This window comes from Pithys albifrons, chromosome 5, assembly GCF_047495875.1.
Source record: "Pithys albifrons albifrons isolate INPA30051 chromosome 5, PitAlb_v1, whole genome shotgun sequence".
Classification (NCBI taxonomy): Eukaryota; Metazoa; Chordata; class Aves; order Passeriformes; family Thamnophilidae; genus Pithys; species Pithys albifrons.
In genome coordinates, this window is record NC_092462.1 from 20,059,969 (window position 1) to 20,086,445 (window position 26,477).

At 39.3% G+C, this 26,477-nt stretch overlaps 1 protein-coding gene across 2 annotated transcripts in view; it reads left to right on the top strand.

The window, feature by feature from the left end:
* The window catches only part of CCSER1 (coiled-coil serine rich protein 1), a 663,581-nt gene that overhangs the window by 49,124 nt on the left and 587,980 nt on the right, over positions 1-26,477 (top strand). The window lies entirely within an intron of this gene.

The window sequence follows — 26,477 nt, forward strand, 5'->3', positions numbered from 1 at the left end:
TTGTTTTTGATGTGGATTCATAAACACGGCTGTAATGTCTCATAATGCACAGTCTCCTTTATGTTGTAAGTTAAGAAAAATGCCACCTTATGGTTTTGAAGTCACTGGCTGTCTTCTCCTGCTAATGTTCATTTGGGAGGAAAAATGACTGGAAAGTGCTTAATAAAGATTTAACACTTGTAGTCATAGGCTTGCATTCTCATAGACAGCTGCCTCTTCAGATCACGTCCTTGAGAAACCCTCTGAAATGTCCATAAACTGCCTTTGACTTGCAACCACATTTATGCTGTTAGAAAAGCCAGTGGGAAGGTGGTGCTTACCCCTGGAGTTTAGCCCAGGAGCAATGTACACAGTTCCTTGTTGCTAACCTTAATAACAACTTCGATTTTTAGGTGCAAGGGAGTGTGTGTGTATTCACAGTTCAATTGGATAGCAGTCGGACATTTCTAGTCCTTTTATCCTGATGTGCCCAAAATAACAGTTTAGAAAGAGACATCAAAGTGAAAGCTGTGCTGTGCCCTAAACTACTTACAGCTGCTGTACAGTTTTCTACTTTCTCTTTATATGTTTGTCCTGTATTGATGGCTGTGGTAGTGTGATGGGGGCTATTTACAGCTTACTGATAAAACCAACACTAAACAAAAATGTTACAGAAACCCACTTGTTTGTCACTTAGTCAGCAAACAAGCCGTTGTGGTAATGGGTAATGAGCATCTGTGTTTCAGATGAAGTTTAGAGTGCCTGAACTTGTAAAGCCTGGACACAGAACAAAGCTTCTCCTGATTTTGAAGTGGAAGTGATTTAATAACACATTATCTTAATTGGCGTGGGTAAATGGGAAAACAAGGTATAACTAGGTATAATTTGTCCTTCCTTGTACAAAGTACTGTGAGTTGGGCACTCTGTTGTTGTATGTTCTGTAGTGCCTCGGGCAGTCCTGATGGTGAGTTGTGTGCTGTGTTTACAGATGAAGTGTCACTGGACCCTTGTTGCTGAATCCTGTCAGGTTTATGTCGTTCCAGTTTTGGTTTGATACTGCCTTTTGTGGCACGTCTCAGCCATCCTCTTGTGGGAGCATTGTAGCTGTTCACATCTTTGTGCCATCACTGCACCTGGCCTGTTTGTCCGCAGAAGTATTTCCTCCTTCCTCATAGTGGGGTTGCATATGTTCTCAGAAGTAGGGGTTAATTCAGCTTTTATTGATGAAATTAATTACAGCTTAATGGGATAAACTTAGCAATTGACTTTTGCCATGCAATGTAAAAGAGAGGTTATTGGAATAGGAGCTTGTGTGCAGGATTTTATTTCTCTCAAGTATTTCTACTTCCTTCAAATAAAGAGAAAACACAGTTCATGTGACCTGAAAGAGGGCATCAGGGAATTTCTTCCAGCTTCTCTTCCAGTTTTTGCTTTGGAAATGCTTCCAATTAGGTATTGTGTTCCTGTACAGCCTGTTCCTAAATGGGCGCATAACGCAAGTGTTCCTGGCCAACCTTACAAGCTTTCCTCTGTCATTCAGCATTGACTTTTACTTGTCTCTGTTATCAGTAACTCTTTAAACTATTAAATGTCTTAGTTGTGTAAAAAGATAGACAAGATTTTTCATAAAATCTGTCTATCACTTGATCTGCCTTACATATTTTAGCACTCCTGTTCACAGAACTGAGATTTGGTATTTTCATAATCTCCATGTGAGCAGTATGAGGATAACATAATGTTATATTATAGTGATATTGTCTGGACACAGTCCACATTGCCCTGAAATTTAAGTGTCTGGAGGCATTATTTTTTCCTTTGGCACAGCACCTTCTACATTTACTGCCTTTCCAGAAGCTTGCTGGTGCTGGCTTGTGTTCTCAACTGCAGAAACTGCAGAGGGAAACTTGGATTTATGCTATTTGGTCAGTTCTTCTGTCATTTCCATTTGTCAGGGCTTGGGGATTATAGCTGTCATTTTGGCTATTCACTTGTGAAGTTTTTGGAGGACGTTTAGATGTTACAGTCTGAAGCTGAGGAGTTGTTTTGGAGCAGGTGACTGGGCATGGTGCAGAGGATTTCTGCTGGAGCAAGGGACAGGTGTCAGGGGCAGACCAGAAGCAGCTGTGCAGGTGTGTGCCTTGTGCTAATGTCCCAAGCTTGAAAACTACACAACATAAACTAGTAACGGAGAGGAATAAAATTACAGATTCACCTCTTCTTTTGAACAAGTTTATTCTTTCACTGCAGCTTTAGTGATTGGTGATGACGTGTATGAACTGGCTGATCAGGGGTAGGATTAACACTCAATGGTTTGCTATTGCCATGTTGGTCTGGAATAGGAACAGATGCCTGTATTGCAAGTACATATATGGCTCTATAATAACTTAAAATCAGCTGCTGCAAAGCTGACATTTAACTTCTGGATTTTTGCCAGTAGTTCTGGTGTGGCCATTCCCAGCAATGCTTTGTTTTTGTGGGTTGAAAGTTTTGTGTTGGACTGTAATACACTATCTGCAATACAATTTCCTGCTAGATAAGTTTAATTAAATTTTCACTACAATCTGAATTGTCTGTCCAATCGTATCTCTGAAGAATCTTAAGGAATACTTTGACAGTTTAGCTACACTTGTCTTTTCTGTTACCTTGCTCCTAGACATCCCTTTCCTTGTATTTGCTGTTTACAATCCTATGTGTTTTGTTCCTTGTATTTAAATAGCCATATTCCTGGGCAAAGCTGAAAGCCTGAGTAGGTGGCTACTTTCTCCATTTCATCGCTGTGTTGGCCTTTTGTTTGAAACTTTCTTCAGATCCTCTGATCTTCCTTTATAAAAGGAGACTCTTAAAGCTTCAGTCAGAATCAATAAAGATAAGACCATAACAGTTAACGTAACCTATTGGCCTGAATATTGCAAATATTTCCTTGCATATGGTAACCCCAAATCAGGCAGGACTGAGTGTGTGAAAGCGCCATGTGCACTGCACAGCCCAGAAGTATTTGTATAAGACTGTAAATAGCTTTAAACGGGCTCACCAGCATTTGAACTTTGACCTGCTAATGACTTCCTCATTCAGTAAAGTGTGGAATGCTGAATTCCTGTGCTGGGCAAATCAGCCTGCTAATTTGTCAAAGCTGAATAAGAGGCAAACATATATTTTGTAAATCATTGCAAGACTGTAAGAAAAACAGAAGTCTTAATAAAAGGAGCAGTAAGATGCTGAATATCCTTTTTGTCTGTTGAAAGCAGATGAAACATGTAGGACTAATCCATAGCATCCCATATGTCCACTCACTTTTGTGTCAAATGAGATAATTTGCTCAAATACACACACAGGAGAGCTTTGCATACTGAAGAATGGGTGGTGGTAGAGGACTGAGGTAGTAAGTTCAAGTAAATATGAAATAATTTACATTTATCCATACATTCTAAATTGGTTAATCTAACACAAATTAGTTGGAAGGGTTTTGATGGGCATATCTTGCTTGTAGAGTTTGGTGCAGACTTTTAGGACAGATGGTAAGTCTGATGATGTCACCTAAAGACTTGTTAAAAAAATATCAAAACAAAATAATTTTGAAATACTTCTTTTCTCTGGAGTTTAGCCTGAGTGAGAGATGTCCTTTACTTTTGTATTGTTTGGTCTGCTGCTGAGTGACTTTGTATCCTAGCTACATACTCATAAAGGAAAAAATACCAATACAGATTGAAGAGTTGAAAACAGGACCCTCTAAACGTCCTCAAATTCTCATACTCCATGAGTGGAGAAAGGACTGGGAGCAGCCCTGCTGAGAAGGACCTGGGGGTGCTGCTGAATGAGAGGCTGGACATGAGCAGCAACGTGCACTTGAAGTCCATAAAGTTAATTATATCTGGGGCTGCATCAAAAGCAGTGTGGCCAGCAGGTCAGTGAAGGTGATTCTCCTCTGTTCTGGTGATACCGCACCTGGAGCAACTGCATCCTGCTCTGCAGCCCCAGACATGAGAAGGGCAGTGATGTGTTAGAGCGGGTCCAGAGGAGACCACAAAGATGAGCTGGAGTGTCTCTCCTGTGCAGACTGGCTGGGAGAGCTGGGGATGTTCAGCCTGCAGAAGAGAATGCTCTGCGTAGACAATATACAGCACGTTCTAATACCTTGAAAAGGGCCTATGGGGAAGTCAGAGAGGGACTTTGTATGAGGATATGTAGGGGGATAGGACAAGTGGTAATGGCTTCAAATTGAAAGACAGTAACTTCAGATATTAGGAAGAAATTCTTTAATGTAAATATGGCGAGGCAATGGAGCATGTTGCCCAGAGAAGCTGCGGACGCCCCGTTCCTGGAAGTGTTCAGGGCCAGGCTGGATGGGCCTTTGAGCAGCCTGGTCTGGTGGAAGGTATCCCAGTCCACAGCTGGGATACCACAGATAAGGTCCCTTCCAACCCAAACCATTCTATGGCTCTGTGAATGGTAGAGCAACTTGTATGTGGTTAGTGAAAGATGATGAAACATTGCAAGTGTTTCTGAAGTTGTGCTTCAGTGTCCACATAAATTGCTGTATTCCCTTAGTCAGCAGTTCCTGTTACAATTGCAACATAAGCTCTCAGCAAACAGCAGATGTATGGTCTAATATTTAGCAATGGAACATTCCTATTGGAGTGTTTGGGATAATACCAAAAAATGAATAATTACTTTGTATGCCATTTGTAAGGTATTTTTTCTTTTTGGTGCTACTTTTTGCTGTGCCTCTTTGATTCAGAGGAGTTTGTCATTTAAAGATTTTAGCTCTTATGTGTTTCATGATATCGTTACAATAAAACTGAAAGCATTATCCATTTTAGTGCTTGAATGACTGGGTGACTTTCCCAAGATCACAAGGCACCACAGAAATGCAGGGGGACACCACTGCTCTCCTGAAGACTAATGTTTCTGTAAAGGCAGCCACAGCTGCAGGGTTGATGGGGAGTTGCCAAGGGGCAAAGCATCTGTTTAATGACACAGTACCACCGTGGAGACAGTGCTGAAAGACATTATCTCCTCAGTCTCTTTACTGCTATTGAGAACTATATGTTTCATTAATAAAGGGAGTTCCAGAAACTGGATGTCAATTCAAGTATTCTCTACTGATGAAAGGGGCTTGCTCTCTCATACCATGGAAGGTAGGTATAACGTTATGTCAGACCAGACTGCAAGATAATGACACTAGGGTAAAATGATAGATTTCCACTGTAAGTTCTGATAGATCAGCTTAGGCTTGGAGTAGTCTGAAGAGTATAATCTGAATTAAAAGTTCACTAAAACCAGCCTTGCTTTTGCAAGTTGGAGGGGATTGACTGGCTATAATAGGATACATTTTTAAAAGTGTCAGTTAAAATTGTTCCTGTCTGGTCATGCTATTTAAGAGGAATCTTGTATTGGTTGTTGTGAATAGTATGTTAGCCTTCATAGCCTCCTGAGGAATGTATTGATTCCCTTCCTCTTTTCCATTCAGCCTTAGAGTTCTATGGAAAAATATCCAATCTGAGTATAATGTGTAGAAACATGTATAATATTTCCGTCAGTGTAAAACTGATGATCTTGTGACCTTGTTGCATAGCCCTTTGCTGGAGACTCATGTGGGCTTACAGGATTTTGATTAAGTTCTTGAAAATAGTACCAAAGCTTTAAGAAAAGGGGAAGACTTTTATTGTGTATACATTGTGGATATTTTTTAACTGTAAAAACTCTTTTAGCAGTTTTGTCAAGTGTGAAACTTGATCTATTCCCTACAAAATGTTATTGTCTCTTTCTACAGTTTATTTACAGTTCATTAGAAGTCCATGACTTTTCTTTCTTTTTTTTTTACCCAATAATTGTCAGATCTTTTCTTGGTTGTCATTTTGCGGCTGTAAATGATCTCTCTCCCTTATGTAATTGAGGATGAGTCAAAGCTGAATACTCATTTTGTTGTTACACACAAAGTTATAAAGAATGCAATAAATGGGAACAAAGAGCAGGTTTTTTTGTACATGGACAAATTTTTAAGAGATTTATTTGTTACCCCTTGGTGTATTTTGTGCCTTATTGAGCCACTGTAGTATTCAGAGTGTCTTCTGAGGATAAAATACAAGACAAAAATCCTTCCTTTGTTCAGTGATATTTCTCGATGTTCTGGATGAGTGATAAAACCATGTAAGACTGCCTTAGTTGCATTAACATTCTGTACTTTCCTGGGATGCACACTGTAGTTCTGGTGGTGAGGCATGGGTATTCTTTTCACTTGGAAGACAGTCATTAAGTTTAGCATTCAGCACATCTTACCTGTGGGACTGCATTGCCTATTTCTAATGGAGCTGAAGGACTAGCCTCTGAAAGTCATTCACACTTTGGCCTGGAGCATGTCACCATTTCAGGTCTTCATCATCCAGTCAACTGCAATTCCAAAGTATGCGCCATACTGTTAGGTTTATTTTTGCCCCAGACCTATCCAGTGGCTGTATCTAGGGATGTGGATCTTCTGCAGTTACCCACAACTGCATTCACGGAACGATAGATTTTTAACTTCTTGGAAGACTTCTTCTTTTCTTTCCTTTTTTTTTCCCCTTGTCCAACTTCTCTGATGTTTCTAGAGGAGTTAAAAGTGCAAATAGAATACAAATAATGTGTAGCTGCTCTAAGCTGAGTTTCTGTTGGATGCAAACATGAAATCCTGGCCCTGCAGAGTTTTAACTCTGACCATTAGTAGAAGTGCAGTTTATGCAGTTTAATGAAGATCAGTTTTAGCAAAACTGAAGTTGTGAGAGTGAGGAAGTTGCTCTGTCATTAACTTTGCTGTCTGCTAAAGCCACGTGATGTGATTCTTGGAGTTGTCCTGTGTAGGGACGGGAGTTAGACCTGTGAGCCTTGTGGGTCCTTTCTAACTCGGGATATTCTGTGATGCTGTGAAAGGCACAACATTGACTTTTGCTGTGCTCTACGTTTTTGCCTGACAGTCAGGTAGCTATGGCTCTGAAACACATCTGTTTTTCTTCTATGCTTTTTCTTCCAAGTCTAAATTATTTTATTTGAATGAAAAAATGAAGTTCCTGGGCTTCAGATTTGAAGACTATCAGCTCTCTTACACTTAGGAAATCACTTCTCTCTAAAGTCATTTTTTTCAGAAATGATGTCCTGTCTTTTCAGCTGGAGTAACCTGCTTTCACATACATCAATACTTTATTTTCCTTACTAGCCCAACATACCTTCCAAAACTCAAACCAAATAGTTTCTCTGCCATTATCTCTTTTTCATTTGGAGTATAGCAGGCCTCAGATCCTCTGTATCCTGGCCTCCAAAACCTTTGTTTCTGACCTCGAGGCTCCCTGGTTCTTTCTCCCAGAGGCTTCAGTTTGAGTCATTCTCCCTTGACTGTCTTGTACTGCACATTATTTACATCTTGCTCTGTCCAGACTGACCTAAGGGCTGCTTCATGAACTAACACCTGTTTGATTTATTTGAAGGCTTGTTGTTGCTCCGGGCCGTATTTGAAATCATTCTTCTACCAGGTCACTTGGTAGAGAGGGCTGGCAACAGACAGTCATTTGGAAAGTGTGTTCTCTGGAAACCTAAAATGCCTAAGAAAGCTTGTGTGTATTTCTTACTGATCAGTGGATGTGCAGCTGTAATTTTGTTGATCAAACCCATTGGGATCTGATGAGTTTACTTTGTCATTTTATTCCTAAAAACTGAATTTCCTGTGCAGGTTCCTTGACATTTGTTTTCTGGCAAAACCAGTTTTGAGAAGTATTGGAACTATGCTGTTTCTCAGAAGTTTATTCTGCTGTATTACCCCACACAATGGTGTCATCAATGTACTGCAGATGTTCTGGAGCTTCACCCTGTTCCAGTGGAGTCTAGATCGGTCCATGGCAGTTGGAAGGGCTGTGTGTCCCCCACAGTGGTAGGCGATTCCATTTATACTGGGCATTCCTCTAAGTGCAAGCAAGCTCTGAAATCAGATGGATTCAGAGAAACACATCAGTGATACCAGTTGTGGCACCTCTGGTCTGCCTTTGACTCCAGCTCACATTGAAGTTCCAGCATGTCCTGTACAGCTGCTCTCAGCAGCAGCATGATTTCATTCATGTCACAATAATCTACTGTTAATCTCCATTAGACTTTCACACTGGCCATATGGGGCTGTTAAAGGGTGAGTTGGTCCTGTTAATTGCTCCTTGGCTCTCCAGTCTGTGACTCAGCTTATGGACATGGGTCACAGAGTCTTTGTTGATGAGACATTGCTGCCAGTGCAGTGGTGTGGTAGTGACCAACACCTGTGGTTCTTTGACCTTCAGTAATCCCATGTCAGGAGGGTTCTCAAGGGACCAGGCAAGACTGACAGATGTTTAGGTTCCTCTGTCTGCAAGGGAGCTATACTGAAAGCCCACTGCCTAGCTTGATGGCAGTAGGATACACTTTTGCCTTGTACTCCTGTGCTTTTGATGTTCCAGGCCATAAGATCCATGCAGTCTAGTAAACCCAGTTGTCCCTGCAATCCTCCTGGCTGGAGGCAGAGCTGCTCTGATGCAGACCATGGCATCCTTTACCAAATTTTAATCCATTTCTACAAGAAGTTCTTTCCATAGGATCAGGAGTAAAGTCAGCCTTTCCACTGTGCCTGGATAACTGTCCATTGTAGACTGGAGCAGCAGCAATGACTTCTGTGGAAGAATCCCCATTTGTGATTGTTTTTCCCTGCAGTTTATGTATCTGTGTCTTCAGAGTTGAGGTGGGTTTTCCATCCCACTTGCTCATGTCTTCTCCCTGATCTCACAGGTAAAACTGTAGGGTATCCTTTGCTTTTGTATCCTCTCTCTTGAGCAAATGTTGGATGGGTTTTCCTTCTCCACAGTGGAAAGTCTCAGCTGTTAACACTGATGAGTTCCCTCATCCTTGCTTTGATTTGTAATAATACTTAAATTGGCTAAAATTTTTCAAAGACACAGTTATCTTACCTGTGACCTTGCCTGCAATGTCCTGCCCTCCACCCTAAGAATTGCTGGAGCTGTAAATGTATGGTCAAGCACAGAAACGTCTTTTCCAAGTCTTCCTACTATATTTTTTTTTTGTCTCCGGAGAATGTGCCTGTGCAGGTATCAATGTTGCAGGTGCCTTAGGTACATCTTCTTCAAGTCAGGGTTCTCCTTCAGCCAGCAGATGAACTCAGTTCTTGCAGGAGCAGTCATCCTGGCAGCCAGTCCCTGGAGAAGCTGAGGGTGTCTGGTCCATCTCCGGGGAGGCACAGGGCTGGGACCACAATGAAAGGAGCAGGGAGGACCTCAAGGGGCTGAGACCTCTCTGGTCTTGGCGTCTCCTGGAGAAATTCAGGCCTGGCTGGGCTGTCCCAAGCAGCCCATCATGTGGAGAAGACCTCAGGCAGGTCCCATCTTGTTCCTCCTGTTGGTTAGCCCATCCTTGTTTCCTCTGTGGCAATTGAGACTCACCTCTGCCTCCTGGGGTTGGGCAAAGGACTGGGAAGGAGACAAAGAAGCTTTGGCGCCTGCCGAAGCTTTCTCCTCCACGTTGGGCTCTTAGTCCTTCCCCTACATGTTGTTGGCTGAAGCCCTGGCTCCCAGCCACCTGGCACCATCCCGTCTGGCTGAACCTCATCACTTACTGCTCTTGAGTGTCTCTTGGCTTTCCTGCAAAGGTAGCAGATGATCTTCTGTGCCTCCTTGGTGCCAGGCAAAGGCCTTGCCTGAGCCTTGTTTGTGCTTGCTTGCTTGTGTGTGTCTCTTGGAGCACCCAGGGATGGTTCTGGCCCTTTCTGGTATCCTAGAGGTCTTCCAAGTGCCTTCTGGTGCAACCCAGCCACCTCCTTGTGCCTTTCAGTGCAACATGGTGCAATATGTAGTCATGTAATGAAAGTTTAATTTGAAGAAGTAGTCAATAAAATATTTCCCATGATCGTATATCCGGTGGTTGTAAAAATGTATGTGTCCATTTTACTGGACTTCTGCTGTGAAAGATGCAATAGAGCATAAAAGCAGTCAGCTAGGGGCTTGACATGAGAAAAGCTGTGTCCTGCCCCATGGCTCTAAGACAGATAAATCTAAGAGTGAAATTGAGGCCTACCACAGGGCTCTGAGAGAATCTCTCTCTCTCTCTCTCTCTCTGTATATATATATATATATTTATATTTTAATTTTAGTGAGGTGAAGAGTTGAGTGGTTTGTTTATGGTGTGTATATAACAGGGAAAGCAATTCATGAGGAATCAGGGCTGCTTTTAGTTGGCTGCTGATAGACTTTCCTGGAGTGACAACTATTTTCAGCTAGCCATCTCTTCTGCAATAATTTGTAATAGCATCCTAAAAAACAGACTAAAAGAAAACTCATGATTGTCTTTTACAGAATGGCCTTTGACTCACAGCCAAAAATGTTGTAACCCTGGACATAATTATTAGAGCAGTAATGAGCTTAAGAGGTAGCAGAGAGAGCAATCTCTGCCCTGCTTGACAGGAATCTAAGACTGAAGTAGAGGTGTTAATTTTATTGATGTCATTAAGGGAAAAGCAATACAACAATAGTGTAATTTTCCACATGAGATGAAAATTAAAAGACTCCTTCCACTTTTCAGCTAGGTTAGCGGTAGAAAGAGACAAAGATAACATACATGATCTTTCAAAAACATGAATAAATTTTAAAATGTAATATATATAAAACTACAATTTTTTAATAATTTGATAATTGGGCATTAAATAAGAACCAACATTGGCAACTAAAGGCTTTAGAAGTATGTCTGAAGGGACACTTTTGGAATCCCTCAGGATCTGTACAGTAGATTTAGCAGGGAATGGCCAAAGTCAGCAATGGGAAGAAACAGAGGAAATTGAGTGATTTTTCCACTGCCTTGAGGTACTTGGTGAATTCAGATTGATGTGAGCACAAGAGGAGTGCTTACCAAGAGATGTCTTCTGTATTTTATTAAGCATTTTGCATGACCATGGAAGACCTGAGAAAACCCAATGTTAGCGTGAAAGAAGAGGTTATGGTTAACTAAAAAAGTTTCAAAATACGACAGTATCCATAGAGTCAATGCAGAGGAGAAGGAAGACCGATTTCTACTGACTTCCACCAGAGATCTATGTGATGTATAATCCCTGTTTTCAAGACTAACTTAGAACCATAATAGAAAACTTCATATCATTACAAAAGGACATTCTTTCAATGTCATCCTTCACCTTTGTGTGTTAAGTTCAGGTATCTATTTCATATTTGAATTCTATCTTGTTGAAGTATTGACTGTATTTTCTTAAATGTAGATGTGGTTGAATAGAGTGACTCAGACAGGATCTGCAGGCATTGATCTAATCAAAATAATACATGGCTTCTGAAATAAGAAGCTCCTTTTTTTTTTCTTAATACTAAATATTTTTGTCCCCAGTTGGAGAAACAAAGCCATCTTAAAGCTTCTTGTAGCAGCATTTTTATTTTTAGAGAAGACTTCATTTCCATTCAGTGTTTTCCTTTACTAAGTTGCACTGTCTGGTCACTGTCAGATGTTGAAAGATTATTGCCTCATTTCCTAGTCATCTCCTGCATGTGGTATGTGTGAGATTTGCCTTTGTGACATATGTTCTTGACAGAAGAAAATGAGAGAGATTTACTGTTATCACCCTCTGTCATCCCTGAACATAAATACATTGAATGCTACGCTGTGGGAAATTATCTCATGAAATTTATGCAGCTTTTTGCTATAGTCTGTGTAAGCAGTAGTCAGATATAGTAGATTTTTAGAAGCCCTCATTGTCCCTCTGCACATTGTGGCTTTTCAAAAGGTCTCAGCAAGACTGACTAGTTAAGGCTGCTGTGCATCTTATGTTTTTGAACATCTCATCCAAGCCAGATGGCATAGTGCTGTCACCAGCTCAATTTCTTGGTAAAACATTTTATGTCCTAGACCTTTCATACAAAATGTGTCATCTGCTGAAGAAGAGAGATTCATTGTTAGCTCTGAAGCCAGTGGGATGCTGTCCAGGAACAGAGCTCTCCTTCATTACTTACAGTTATTTCTCCACTGCAGACTTCAGCTCCTTCTCTCCATGTAATTTTGTTAGTGTTGTTTTTACAGTGTGGAAAGAGTCTGCAAGCAGGGTTCTTACTTGAATGTGGCATTTACAAGTGCAGAGCAACTGCTTGTTGTCTGACACGTGCTGCTGATAGGAATAATAAGAACCACCAGGCTAAGTATTGATATACTCACCATCCTGGTGAGACTTCCAGACAGAGTATGGGTGCTCCTGGTTCATGCTGTCTGTATTTTGGATATCTATGCATATGCCATCTACATATATCCCCACAAGAATAACAAATAAGTGTACTAAACCAGGCCTCAGGACATGCTTAAAATTTTCAAAATAAGGTTGCTTAATCTGACTATTACTGGTGGAATTCAGATGATGTTACTCCTTGAATTTTGGTTGCAGTTTCCATCTTCTAAGAGAACATTCCCCACTTATGTGTTTAAGTAGTTGAGTGTTTTGGATAGTTTTCTTTTTATCCCCTCAGGAAGAATCAAGGAACATGTTGCATTTCTGGAAAATAAATTCATGAAAATACAAGGAGAGCAAATATGGGGAGAGATGATTCACTATTGAGCAAGTATGTTCATTTTATGTACTAGCAAGAGTTCTCATTCATAGAAGTTGGTAATAACAGTAGCTTAAATGTCCTTGTTCTGGCTCTTTATTTACTAGTTTGTTCCAGTTTGAAAGCTTCATTATGCAACACATAAAATGATCAAGGCATACATGAAAATTAGAATATATGGAGATCAGTAGATGTTTTAGCATTCAGATGTAAATGGGGTGTGTTTTGGGAATACATTCACATGTTGTGCTACAATGTAGGAGGGCCTGGCTCGGCAGCTGTGTTAAGCAGTTCTAAACAGAAGATGTTTTCCCTCCTAGTGTGCAGAATGTGAATCGTGTTGCTGGCTTGTTTTCATTTTTGTGTTGATTATTAAGGGACTTTTTCAGAACTACGTATTTCACTTCTGGGACGCCTTTGAGCGTCACCTGGAATTTGCTTGACACTTGGCATGCTCGGTCTCTTGCTTTATGGAGTTATTCCAGCATGGGCAGAAACATCTTCCACTAGACCAGATTGCTCAAAGTCCCATCCATCCTGGCCTTGAAGACTTCCAGGGATGGGGCATCCACAGCTTCTCTGGGGAAACGTGATCCAGTATCTCACCACCCTCAGCATAAAAAAATTTCTTCCTTATGTTCAATCTAAACCTATGTGCTTTTAGTTTAAAGCTGTTGCCTCTTGTCCTGTCAGTACAGACTCTGGTGAAAAGTCTCTCTCTCTTTTGATTATAATCCATTTTAAGTATTAAAAGGTTGCAATAATGTTTCCCCAGAGCCTTCTCTTCTCTAGGCTGAACAGCCCTAACTCTCAGCCTTTCTCTGTCCAGTGTTCCACCCACCAGTATCTCCAAGTCCTTCACAGGGCTGCTCTTAATCCTTTCATCCACCCCTCCAGGCTGTACTGGTATCAAAGGGTTACTCTGACCCAGCTTCAGGACCTTGCACTTGAGCTTGTTGAATGTTGTGAGTCTGCACAGGCTCACTTAAGCCTGTCAAGGTCCCTCTGTGTGGCATCTCTTCCCTCTTGCATGTCAAGTGCACCACTCTGCTTGGTGTCATCCCCAAACTTGCAGAGGGTGGCTGCACTCAGTCCCACTGTCTGTGTTGTTGATGAAGGTGTTCAGCAACGTGGGGCCCAGTACAGACCTTGAGGGTTGTGACTTGTTGCTGATGTCCACCTGGACGCTGAGCTATTGAGTGTAATGAGTCTTTTGTTGGTTTCACTTTCAAGTACAACAAAACTTTCTGACTGACATTTTCTGCATTGAAGAGATATATCTAAGCAGAAGAAGCTAAAATTACTGACTATGTTAAAGCAAACCCTTATAAAGGGAAAGGCTGGTCTTTGTAATATGTACCACAATAGGAATAATATTTACTGGTGGGAGTGTGACTTTTATTATCTGATCATTTGAGGGCCATGAAGAAAGAATGGATCTTGAATAGCTGCTTTTGCAACAACTGTGAGACTGTACGAGTGTATCCACAACATGCTTTCTGATATATGTAGGCAACTTTGGAAGTGTGGAAGCACCATTGCTATTTAATATTGTAGACCTGAAGTGTGATGGAGTTAAGTCACAAACAGAGACTACTATGAGCAAAAACTTAAAGCTGTCCAAAACTTTCAGCTGTGGGCTTTGAGTTACTCTGTTGTGAGTACTGACATAGTCACTGAGATAAAAGAGCTTAATTTTCTGAGTTTTCCCTCCTGTTTACTGATATCTCCCCCATGCAACTGCAGGCTCACCAGCGCTAATAAAGCAACCAAAATATGCTTGTGTGAAATGAACCATGTGCAAAACCAATCATCTCAACTACCCCCAAAGAGCTGAATCAGCAAAGCTTCAGAGTTGTAGACAGTCAGAGGTCATGGATATATATATATATATTTATATTTTTATATATATATTGGTATCTCATAAATATATATGCAGAAATGAAGTAATACATGCCTCTGAATCATTTTGGTTTTGACATGAAATTAGTATCCTTGGAATAATTACTATGCTCACTGTTTGCTTATTAAGTGTGATGGAGGTAATTGGGAAATACCCAGACTTGTTTTTTGACACCTCTTTAATGCATTCAAAACTGTGTTTAAAAAACTCAGGCAAGCGTAGAGACCTGCTGTATTTAGCTGTCTTTTAATCCGAGTTTTGTGTTCACACACAAGCGTGTGAAATCTTCTCTTATGTCTCTGATTTTTGGAACTGAGAACCATATGGTATCGTGGCTTGGTTTTGCATTTCTTAGATCTTCTTAATTGTGCCTGCATAGCAATTAGGCTTGTGCATAAATTTGAGAAAATAATGCATTCATTTGTTCTTAGTGTATAAAACATACTGAGAATTCATTTCAGCTTTTACAGTAACACTGAAAAGCATTCTGAATAGGACAATTTGGGTTTCAGTTACTATATAGTTAATTTTACCCTTTAAGGTTTTCTTTACTTTTTTCCTTTTATTATGAAATGGCAAGACACAGGATGTCCAAATAATCGAGTGAAAGGGTCTAAATTATGTCTTTGTGCACTGATCCAGCAAAGCACTCAGCATTGTGCTTATGTACCATTGAAGTCAATGGGACCACTCATGTTTTGAAAGAAGTATGTGCATTTAAGTGTTTTACTGAATAGGGATGAGATTATTCTCCAAGTCAAGTATGCACTTAAGTGCTTGGCAGAATTGAGTTAGTTAACATCTATGAATTAGCACAGGAAAAAGTGAAGCCTGTAATATGCTTGTTCAGAAGGTCCTTTTTCTATGTTCTGGTTGAATTTGACCAGCATTGTGAGAATGTCATTATGCAATAAGTCAGTGAACCCTTCTGTGATAGGTCTTTCAGTAGAATTAAAAAAAAAAAAGGGATGACTTTAGAACTCTGTCTCATTCAGACGTGGTTTTCATCAACTTCTCTTTTCCATCTTTGTCTGTTTTATTAACTTTCAAAATTTATTTTGCCAGCTGCTGCTTCTTTAACTGTCTGTTCTAGACATTTATCTTTTCTCTAGGTTGAGAGGTGAGCTGTATTCCTTCCTTGCATTTCTTTCCCATTAGGATGCTGCCTTACCTGTTCTCTGTATTCCTCTGCCTTGAGATAGGTCTCCAGACTGCTTGCTCTGAATTGACATTAGAGATTATTTCTGTCATCATTTCTTGTTTGCTGTTGACATCGTTGCTCACCAATTTTCTGTTTGTATTTACTGTTGAACTGCTGTGTATATTAGAATTGTTGAAGGCAAAATGTGGCCTACACATCTGTGTGTCTTAGATGTGAGGCAACACGTAAAGAAGTGGAATTTTGTCTTCCTACCAAACTTCTAGGCATGGTGTAGTCATTCTGTTGTCACAGCCAGGAGGCAGAGTACAAGTATTGCACCCTGCTAAGAAAGGTAATTATTTCATTCGATTTCTGGGACTGAAGTAAAACACCTGCTTTTGTAAAAATGCCTTCAGAAATGTCCCCAATCTTTCAGAACATCAGACACGCTTTGAGGGTTACATTTGAGGATAGAGAGGAGCAAATAATACCCACTTGGACAAGTGATGGAGTCTGGTTCAAGATCCTTGAAAGCTTCACAGCTTTGTTTTGGTTAACAATGACAAAGCACACCAGAGACAGCTGGCAACATAAAATAAAAATGTTACCTTATAAGATCGTTGCCTTCTCAGATCAGTTTTGGGGATAGAGGTGCAAAACTGATGAAAATGGTGGTGGAGGGAGGTTCAAGTAACAGATTATCACCTCAGTTTTGAGGCAGAAGGGTAAGGAATAAACTTTGGAACAAAAGGCAGTTGTAAAAGAATGTTAATCAAATATCTTAACAGAAAGAACATTTTTTCACCCCTTTTGGGCCTGTGTGTACAATTTCTCATTTTTCAAGCAATCCAAATGAAACATAGTTTGTTCATAGCAGCAAACATACAGTTTTGCTTTTCTGGAAACACTAATATAGAACCAGTATTTATACAGTGCTGACTATTAGAATTATCTTGAGTTTGTAAGGTATTGATGTGAATGATTTTAATGAAGGTCTATGTGAAAAAAACAGTAGAAGATTGAAAAACTATTTTGCCTACTTTGTAATTTAAAAATTCCTTCTACATAATACTAGATCTTATCCAAAGGTCTTTATTTGCCAGTTTATAAAATAAGAATTCATAGAATATCACAGAATGCTTTGGGTTGAAAGGGGCCTAAAAGATCATCTAGTTCCAACTCCTTTGCCATGGACAGGGATACCTTCCACAAGACTAGGTTGCTCCAAGCCTCATCCAACCTAGCTTTGAACACTTCCAGGCATGGGGCATCTATGGCTTCTCTGGACAACCTGTTCCAGTTTCTCACTACCCTCGTTATAAACAATTTCTTTCCTGTAGTTAAGGATTCTAAGTTCTAAAGATGAAGTTAAAATATCTGTGGTATTGCAATTCTGTGATCCACATTAGTTGTGTTCTGTGTTGATCTTGGGTTTGAATTCTAACATTAACGTAAGTTGGTGTTGTGTTGTGACTACAAGTTGTGAATTTGTACAGAACTGGGTTCCTAAACAAATGAATTTAGATGTTTATTTTTCTAAAATTCCTATGAACTTCCATGATGTTTTTTCCTGTTTAGGCAGCTCAGAGTTTGCAAGCTGGTTTCTTTTACTGCTTTCTGTTCTTGTTTTGTGGGCATCAGTTTTATGCTTAGACTTTCTTAACCTTCAGTTTTCAAAATAAAATGCAGGTCTTTGCCATGTGTGTGAGAACTTGGTAGATGTGGTTATGGGCATTACTCTTGTGGCACTTGATTTTCCTAAAGTGTGCCACAGAAATGTGAGCCACTGTACTTTATTGTTTGATTAACAACTTGCAGTTAGAAATTTGAATATACAAATATATTGTCTTGAGTGTTATTCTCTTTCATTGTTTTTATTAGCAAGAAGACAGATGAAAATGAATTTGATAAATCTAATCTAGAAATAATTATATTTTCAATACAGCAAAAGGGGTCTTGCTTGACTCATTGTTAAGGTTTGTGAAAGTCTTGGGTAGAACGTGATAATTATCATGACTTATTTCTAAATGTAGTGTGATTGATGGCTAAAAATGTATTCTTACAAGTATTGTCCGAGGGAGTACATTAACATCTAAAGAAATTAAAGCAGTTAGTTTGCAATTAAAATAATAAAATTACGCCATATGGGGGATGGTAATTATGAATGTATTTAATACTCATCCCCATGAGACATGCATCACATGTGTGGCAAAAACTGCAGGGAACAGGAATCATGTGGTTTCATTAGCGTTTAGTAAGCTGGGAATAGTTTGCCTGGAATGTCTCAGTCAATCTGAGTCCTCAGTTTGAGGATTATCAGTTCATTTTGCATCTCCAGACTTCTTTCAAGGCACAAGTTGGGAACTGTTGTTCTTTCCTTTTGAGCTTAGAGGAATTTGGAAAAGAGCATTCTTGCTTCTGTCGCTGTTATATATATATTTTTTTTTTTTTTTGTGGTAATATGTTCAATGGCTGCAACAGTGATGTACTACAATTACCTTTTTGTTAATCAGAGACCAATCTGTAAATTAGACCGTCTGATGTTGGGTAAAGCTTTCACAGTTTGCTTTCAAGAATACTATGAGCCACATTCAGTTGTTTTCTTTTTAAAATCCTTTCACTTATCTGGATCCCCTAAAAGAGTTCTTAAGCCCAGCCTTTTTCACTGTGAGGGTGTAAGGTGGACTGTGAGTCTGTCTCAGTATTCTCTTTTCAACAGCAGCTCTAAGGCACTTACAGAGAAGTAGAAATGGAGCGCAGATATATGGATCTTCAGAATTCCATGATTAATTTGTTAAGGTTTTGTCAGTTTTCACTCTTACTCATTAAGGGATCCTGTACTTGGTCAGCATCAATAAAGACAGAGAAAACTCTGCTTCCATCCACCTAAACTGTGAGTGTGTGTACTAGGATCGATTGGATCATGCACATCCAAGTATTGCTTTTGCAAGAGTTAAGAGTTACAGAAGGAGTGGTTGAGACTTGTAAGGATGAAAGGCCAAATGGCTTAAATCAGCGTGATTCACTACATTGGGGCCTGTTGAATTTACAACTGATGAGGATTTGGTCCTTCTTAATGGACTTAAGGTCACGCCTTGAACTGGTGACAGAGGTAATGAATGAGCCCAGCGCTTGCTGGTTGCCATAAACACAGCAGAAGCAGACAGCACTTGAGTCTGAGGAGCAGTCAGACTGGGAAATGCGAAGGAAGCTTTAGCATAAAAATAAATTACTGATGACACTGAAGCTGTGATTCAGGAAGATAAGAGGAATAGACACAGGAGACCAGTGAACAAAGACTCACAGTTCTGCTGGGACTGCACAGTGCTGAGACAGTGACGAGATGGTTGCTTGGGGTGGGCAGGAGGTACACAGATTTTGGAAGGAACACAGTTAAGTGGAACTTGAATTGACTACTAACTGTGCACATCAGACAGATTATGCTTTAGAGACCTTTATGATGTCTTGTGAACCCGCAGAATATTTTTAGGAAATTTTGGTGGGGTTTTTTTTGTGGGTGCTGATAGAGTTGCTTTGAATGCCTGTGGGAGTTGTAGCCAATATTGATGGTTTGCTTCACTCCACTGACAAATTTTATATAGTGAACAGTGCACCATGGGTACAGAGCTAGGGCTGTGTTATTCCAGGTATTTTCCCCATGAGAATACCAACTGTCTTGTGCCGCAGTGATATGTTCCACTTGAATTCCAGAGCAAATGGCTGGCAAGGAGTCTCTCCCTCTCTTTATGTCCTGGGCTGAGGCAAATGCTACATCTGCTGTTTTTCAATGTGCACATAAGTTAGTGCTCTAGTGGGCACCTTACACCTATTTTTCGCGCGTGAAAGGAGAAAAGATCTGATTCTATCTAGGTTGCTTTTCCCTTTTGGTTAACAGAAAATATGGCCAGAAGTCAAATAAATCACTGTCTCTATATAAACATACCCTGTATTTATGATTAAATACTAGTATTTAATGTCTAAACATAATTGTTTTCCTCGAAGCCTTATTAGAACATAATTTCCTGCTCTCTCTAAACATCAGAAAAAGCCATACGTGGGCATCAAGAATGAGGTTGAGAGAAGGATGTGAAGGGAGAAGGATGCTATTTAATCCTGTCAAATCCTTCCTAGTCCCTAGATTGCCATCTCCATGTCCACCAAAGTTGTCTCAAAATGAGTCCATTTCTTTTTGTCCCATTATGGTATAATTTCCACATGCACTCAGGGACCTCTGTAAATCCACTTCAGTTGTTAGAAGTGAGTAATTCATAGCAGACAAGCACATTTGGGAATGGTAACTGTGGGAGTGGATGACATGACATTGGAATCACAAAGCAAGCATATACTCTTTGAAATTTGCACTTCCAGGTTGTTATTTATTCTTGTAACTGTTTCTAATTAAACTGTAAGTATTGTGACTGGCAGATGTTGTAAGAAATGCATTGTACATTTCTCCAGAATTCAAGTAAGTGACTGACAGGGGTGAGAGATATGGTTTCTATTCTATTAAAAAACCAGCACAGCACACCAAACCAAGTCACATGAATGTGACTGCTGCTTCACTGTATAGTCCTTACCCCATTTTTGGCCATTCTTGTGTCTCATTGAATGGGTGAAAGTTACTTGTTTATCTTCTTCACATAATCAACTCTATGCTAGTAGGTGATCCCAGCCCTTTACATGCTGAGTGTATGTAAAGATTACTGGGAAGATTGATTCCCATCAGTCCTGTTATTTTCTATATTATACTGAAAGGCTCTGAGATAACCTTTGGTATGATACAGCACATTTGAAATAGGAGTGATTTAAATGGGAGTGAACTGTGATCTCTGGATTTCCCTGGTTCTCTTCTAGAAAACATGAAGTTCACCTGGTGTAAGTGGAATGGATGTACATACCCAGTGATAATGAACAAAGACTGAGTTGCATGTGACCTGTCTCGTGCCAGCACTTGCTTTCTGGCTAATTGAAAGTCAAAAGAGTATATTACCTCTAGCTGTCATCTTTGCATGTTTGTTACACCTCTTATTTCATCCCAACACTGGGAATAGCAGTTATGGATATATGAAATCATGGTCTTCAGCTGGTACAAGACCAGTCAAAATGAGAGATGGAGTTTTGATGTATGTGTGTGTTGCTTCAAACTTCTTTATTGCAAATTTATCTGCTTACTTCCTCTCTTGTTTCCTGAAAGCACAGGAGGGTTTGAAATAAAGATGGGCCTGGGCTGTAGAACACAGGAAACTGAAAGAAATCTCATGTCTTGCCTTAGGATAGCTCAGTGTTTGGATTCTTTTTGTTTTTCCCAGATACATAAAAGCTGTTCCCAAATACGTAAAAGCTGTTTTAGCCAAGCAGTTTTCAGTACAGAGGGGAAAAAGTGTGGAGTTGTACTTGTGTGCATGTATAGACATACATAACTTTTAAAGGTCTCTATTAGGTGTTGGTTTTATGTATAAAGTCTGATTATGAAAGTTAAATTCCAAGCAAGTGCGGACATGGTAGTAGCTTGCGAATTTCACACCAAGAATTGACTGTGGCTGCTGTTCCACAAATACACTCTTGAGCTCTCTAAGGTGCTGCAAGGGTTACATGCACAAGGGAAGGGTGTTATTCCCAAAACCAAATGGAGCTGTTATGTATTAGGAGGAGTTTCACTTCTTTCATTTGAAAAACGAAATTGCTTCACTATCACGATCCACCTTTCTTAGCTAGTGCCTTCTATTCAGGCATTGGACTTTGTTAGTATTTTCAATAACATGCTATTAATTCAGTTCCATTGTCCTTGGTAACAGCTAAAGCCCTGAGTATTTATATGCAGGTCTTTATTTCTTTGCTTTTGTTTTAAAAGTCAACTGATATTTTAATGGCTTTTTTAGACTCTTACGTTCTCCTCACATACAGGATTGTGGACATGTATTGGCCTCTGGGGGCTATGCAGATAAAACCAAGTCACAAACATACTAGAGAGACAAATGATACTGGGATAAATTAGAACTGTATTCAAGGCAATAATGCTTAAAGGCTGAGGCCAATACAATGCTGGAATCCAGCTGATGGAAGTTTAATAATTCGGGTGGGAGCCACAGACTATGGTGTTACCTGCAGGGCTAAAGAACCTCTCCTTATGAGTGCATCAGCTGCACTAGGACTTCTGATGACTCACCAATTAAAAATATTTATTTTCAAGTGATTTTGTGGGTATTTGCAGCATCCTGGGGTAAATTTAATTTCTGTGTGAGGCTGGAGCCAGCTAGTCTGTAGAGACCATGCGTATGACGTGTCCGTGCCTCCTGCTCTACGATAGTGTTGAGTGAGGAGGGTTGGAGCATATTTGCAGATTCTCATGCTAGTCCTGAGTGTGTTGCTTTATTATACAGTTCCTGATTCAAAGCAGTAAAGAAAATGTATCATCATCCTTAAACTATGAGCGCAGTCATACAGCTGTGGAGAGGAGAGGTAGGGAGCAGATGCATATTGATATTCTGCTCTGATTAAAGGTTGGGGCCTTTCAGCTGTGTCATGTCATCTCCCAGTTAAAGCTTTGATAGCTAATTCAGTTTTGCCCTTTGTGGGGAAGATACTGTATGGTATTTCTAGGAGGTGCATCTTTAAGGAGAGAGTATCTTTAGGAGCGCTTTATTTAAAAAGTTGAAAAGTAGTAGCAAGTTGGTTTATTCATAAAGGTGGTGTTTGCGCTGACTGGCACATTGCAGTGTTGAGTAAGCATATATTATCTGTTGCTATGTACATGTAATTAAGATAATGGTAAAATAGTTTCAATTCTTACATTTTGCCTCAAAGACAGGGAGAAATGTAAAAGACACTGACTGTTGCTTTTTCATACTCTCAGTCAGTGAAAAAGTAGATCCGTGGCTCCATCTACTGGGGCTCAAAAACCCCATCATGAGGAGCAGGTATTTATTGAATATGCTGGTCTCTGGCAAACTTGTGAGAGGAACTGCTTGCAGAACTGAAATAAAAACTATCAGCTTGTGGATTGGTGGAGTAGATTTCTCTGGAGACCTGGGCGTTTGTAATACTTTGAAAATTTTACTTTTGACACTTGTGGGTTTTCTCTGCAGTTACGTTCCACTGTCTGAAAGGTGAGCAGTTCGTTGCTTTTGACAAGCTACTGTAATATTGGCAATAGTGAGCTGCTTGTATAATTTTTGCTCTGTACATTCATGTTTTTATACTCATGTAACTGCTGTAGGCAAGATAAAGGCCTAATATGGTATAGATGGATGGGGAAAGAATGTAAGTATAAAAAAACTTGACCCCCTCAGTATTTTCTGGCAATTTAACACATGACTTTGAGATATTTTTTAAACTAAGTTGCATTTTCCAGCATCTTGGTGAAGACCAACATGAAAGAAAACTATTTCCATTTGATTAACTTGTAAAATTGCTTATAAGAGGGAAAATGTTTTGTTCGCACTTTGTCATTTATGTAGTTTTAAGCACAGGAGCTCAGAAACTGTGAGCTGTAGCCAAGCTCTTGAGGATGTGCGGATTTTTAAATAACCCACTATTAATCTGGCTGCAATTTTTTTTCAAAGTAGTTTGCTTGTTTTCCTTCATTGTATTGAACCCTGTCATGTGTAACAACAGCTGCAAAAATGTGCATCAAAAATCCATTCCATAAAAATCAAAATTTGAATGTCTGTCTTTTGCAGCACTGAATAAACACTTCAGTTTCAGGCAATAGCTGGATTTTAGAATTAGAAAGTATTACAAAGTAATGGTTCTGTATTTGACCAAGATTCAAACCTCCATACAGAATACTGTGACTGTTTTCTTGAGTGTTCTCTTTATGTGATAATGATGCAAAATGTATTTGATCCTAAACAAGGAACTTGGTCTGACAGCCTTAGAACCATAGAATATACTGAGTTGGAAGGGATCCATCATCGAGTCCAGCTCCTGGCCCTGCACAGGACAGAAGCCTTCCTAGGCTGTTACTTGTCCTTGATCCTTCCTGTTTACTTCACTTCTTGTTAGTATTCTAAAGACAAACTAGTTTAAGTTACACAGAGCTTTGATTAGTTCCTAGATTGACTGTGTGGGATCAGAATTGTTCTCCAATTTAAATTTGAAGGAGTTGTCTGGAGTGGCGTAATACAATTGGAAAGGTGCCTTTCGCTGCTGTTTTCTCTTTGTTGCAGATTTTAAGAAATATCCAAGTAGGGACAAGGATGTTAAATAGAGAAAATCAATAGTTTTGTAGAGAAGATGTACCTGGAGTAAATTTCAGTCTATAAGTGTTACTGCTGTAAAGTTGTATGCATAAATATTACATTAAATGTGAAGACTGAAAGGAAACACCTATTTTGCCTGTTCCTGAGGGTACTAGTATCTTGAAATAATGTGTTATCTTTTCCTTTTGCAAGTAGAAAAGTTGTCACTTAAACTCAGTGCTAAACTTTGGCACTTTAACACTGCAAAATATGTGTATGTATATATAAGATAAAAGGTATATGTGAATAATATTAAAAGTATTGCTAAAATATTCACAACACTCAAAGTATTTGTACTATATATGAACAAAAGCATTCCTATATGCTTATATAGTGGATGTATATGTTTTAAGAAATGTCCTTTTATAGCTATTGTAGACCTGGAAGGAACAGTATATTATGCTTGGTTCGTATTTTATGGGTGGGAATTTTTGCTGCTTAGACAATAAAGAGTAGTGTTAACAGTTTATTTGTGCGCTTCCTTCAAGTGACGAGAAGTAAAGAATGACGAAATAAATGCCATTTTGTTATCTGTTATTTGAGGCAATGTGTATTCTGTTAATTTTTTTTTTTGCCACCTGGAAAGCTATGGCTGTGTCTATTCACTGGTCAGTCATTATGAATAATCTCTATTATCTAGTCGCAGCCTTTCTATTTCTAGTGCAAGCTACAGTATGTGCTTGCACTAGAAATACAGCACATATGCAGTTTTCTTCTTCACTCTGCTCTCAACTTGTAGAATTTCATAATTATAAAGGCAGGATGACTTGTTCTCTGGTGAACTGAGAACTAAGGTGTGGGCAGGACAGAGAATGATGGCAGGAAGTGTTTTGTCTGACCATAAAATGTGTGTAGTGATTGAATGTATTTTAAAAATATTCTGCTCATCTGCTGCTGTTGTAAAGCTGCATTCTGAAGTCTTTTTGTCAGCAGTTATGATCTCTGCTTAAAATACAAGGAGGAACCCTCATAATCTCCAAAAATCTGTGTGTATGTTTGCTTATTCATACATATCAGTATGCCTGCAAGTAGATGTCCCCAAAGAAACCCCAGCATGATTAGGTCTTGAAATGGTCAAAGAAACAAGAGAAGTTTGTAGGAGGAGGATGGAGAGGGTTGCATGCAGCATTCAAAAAGCCATTTTCTGTGGGCTGAATTGTGAACAGGTGAACACCAGCCCTTGTGTGAGTTCACAGGGCCTCGACTTCTCTGCACTGTCACCTCTGCAGTTCTCAAATTCAAACTTTCTTACTTGTCAGTGAAAGTGAAAACCTTCTGTGTGTCAGTTGACTTGGTGGATGTAAAGTTATTCTGGTAACTCTGTGGTTCTGTATTGTGAGTTTTGCCTCAGTCAGACTGAATTTGAATTGGGGTTTCAATCACAGAATCTGGATATTGTCCAGTTTGGGTTTTGCTTGTCGTAGCAGAGATCACCAATGACTTCTAGCAATTAGTGACTATTCCCAAGCTGTTTCTCTCATCTTAAAGTACAGAATTGCTTATTGATTCCTGGTGGTTGTGAATAGTGTGGCTTCTTGGTACACTTCAGGCTATAGCTGTACTAGTGCTCTAAAAAAAAAAGTTATCGACACTATGTACAGTCGGATGTCTACTCGGAAACAGTCTCTGAACTTGCTCTGTATCCTTTCTTTTACAGTTATATATGTAGTTTTAATCCTACTTAAATATTCTGTTTCCATTTTTATATATACGTGTGTGTGTAGATATATACACTACATGAATTTTTATATATAGTTTCTAGTAGCCACATAATACAAATTGCTCACCAGATGAATTACTTTGGTTTTGCACTTGACATGCAAACGTTGAGATAAATGACTTCGTCTTTATTTCTATGTGCTGAACACCAGCAGCTCATGAAGTTACCTTCAGTCATTATACCTACAGCCTCTTGTTCTTTTGATTATATATTACATGTTTCTATTGCTCCCTCTGGGGTCCTGTCTTTCACAGTGGTGGTTTATTATAATGTGAACAAAAAGGAGATAGAACTTGTACATATTTAATAGTGATTAATGTTCTTCTAGTGCATCTATGGTGCTGATCAAAATATGTTTTTATTGCTTAAATATTTATTAAAAAAATGCCGAGTGTCTGTGTATGAAACACTTCACTAATTTAAAAAAAAAACCCTGAAAAATTAATCAGTTATAAGCAAATAGACTATGAGAGGATTTTAGAGAAATGTTCAAACACAATGTTGATGTTCAAATCTAGAAATGTGATCCCATATATTGACAATAAATTACTAGAACTTACAGTTCCTTAGGAAGACTTTTTGATGTTGCATATTTTGACTGGACTGCAATATTGTCATTTTCTCTGCTGCAAAGTGATGGATACAGCCTATAACAGCTTAAAAAAGGCAACTAAAAATCCAACTGAAAGTTCAGTGAGGATTGGAAAATTTAAATACCCTTCTTTCTTGCAAAAATCTGAATATTTAGAAACTGAAAATAGTGGTTTGTTCTACTCAGATAGTAAAAAATCAAATATCTTTTAAGAGAGCTTACAGTTTATAAGATGACTTGTTCTAAGAACTTAAAAAAACAAGGACATTTGGGTGATATACTTGTGTATCTTTTGGCATTTAGATTTTATACTATTAC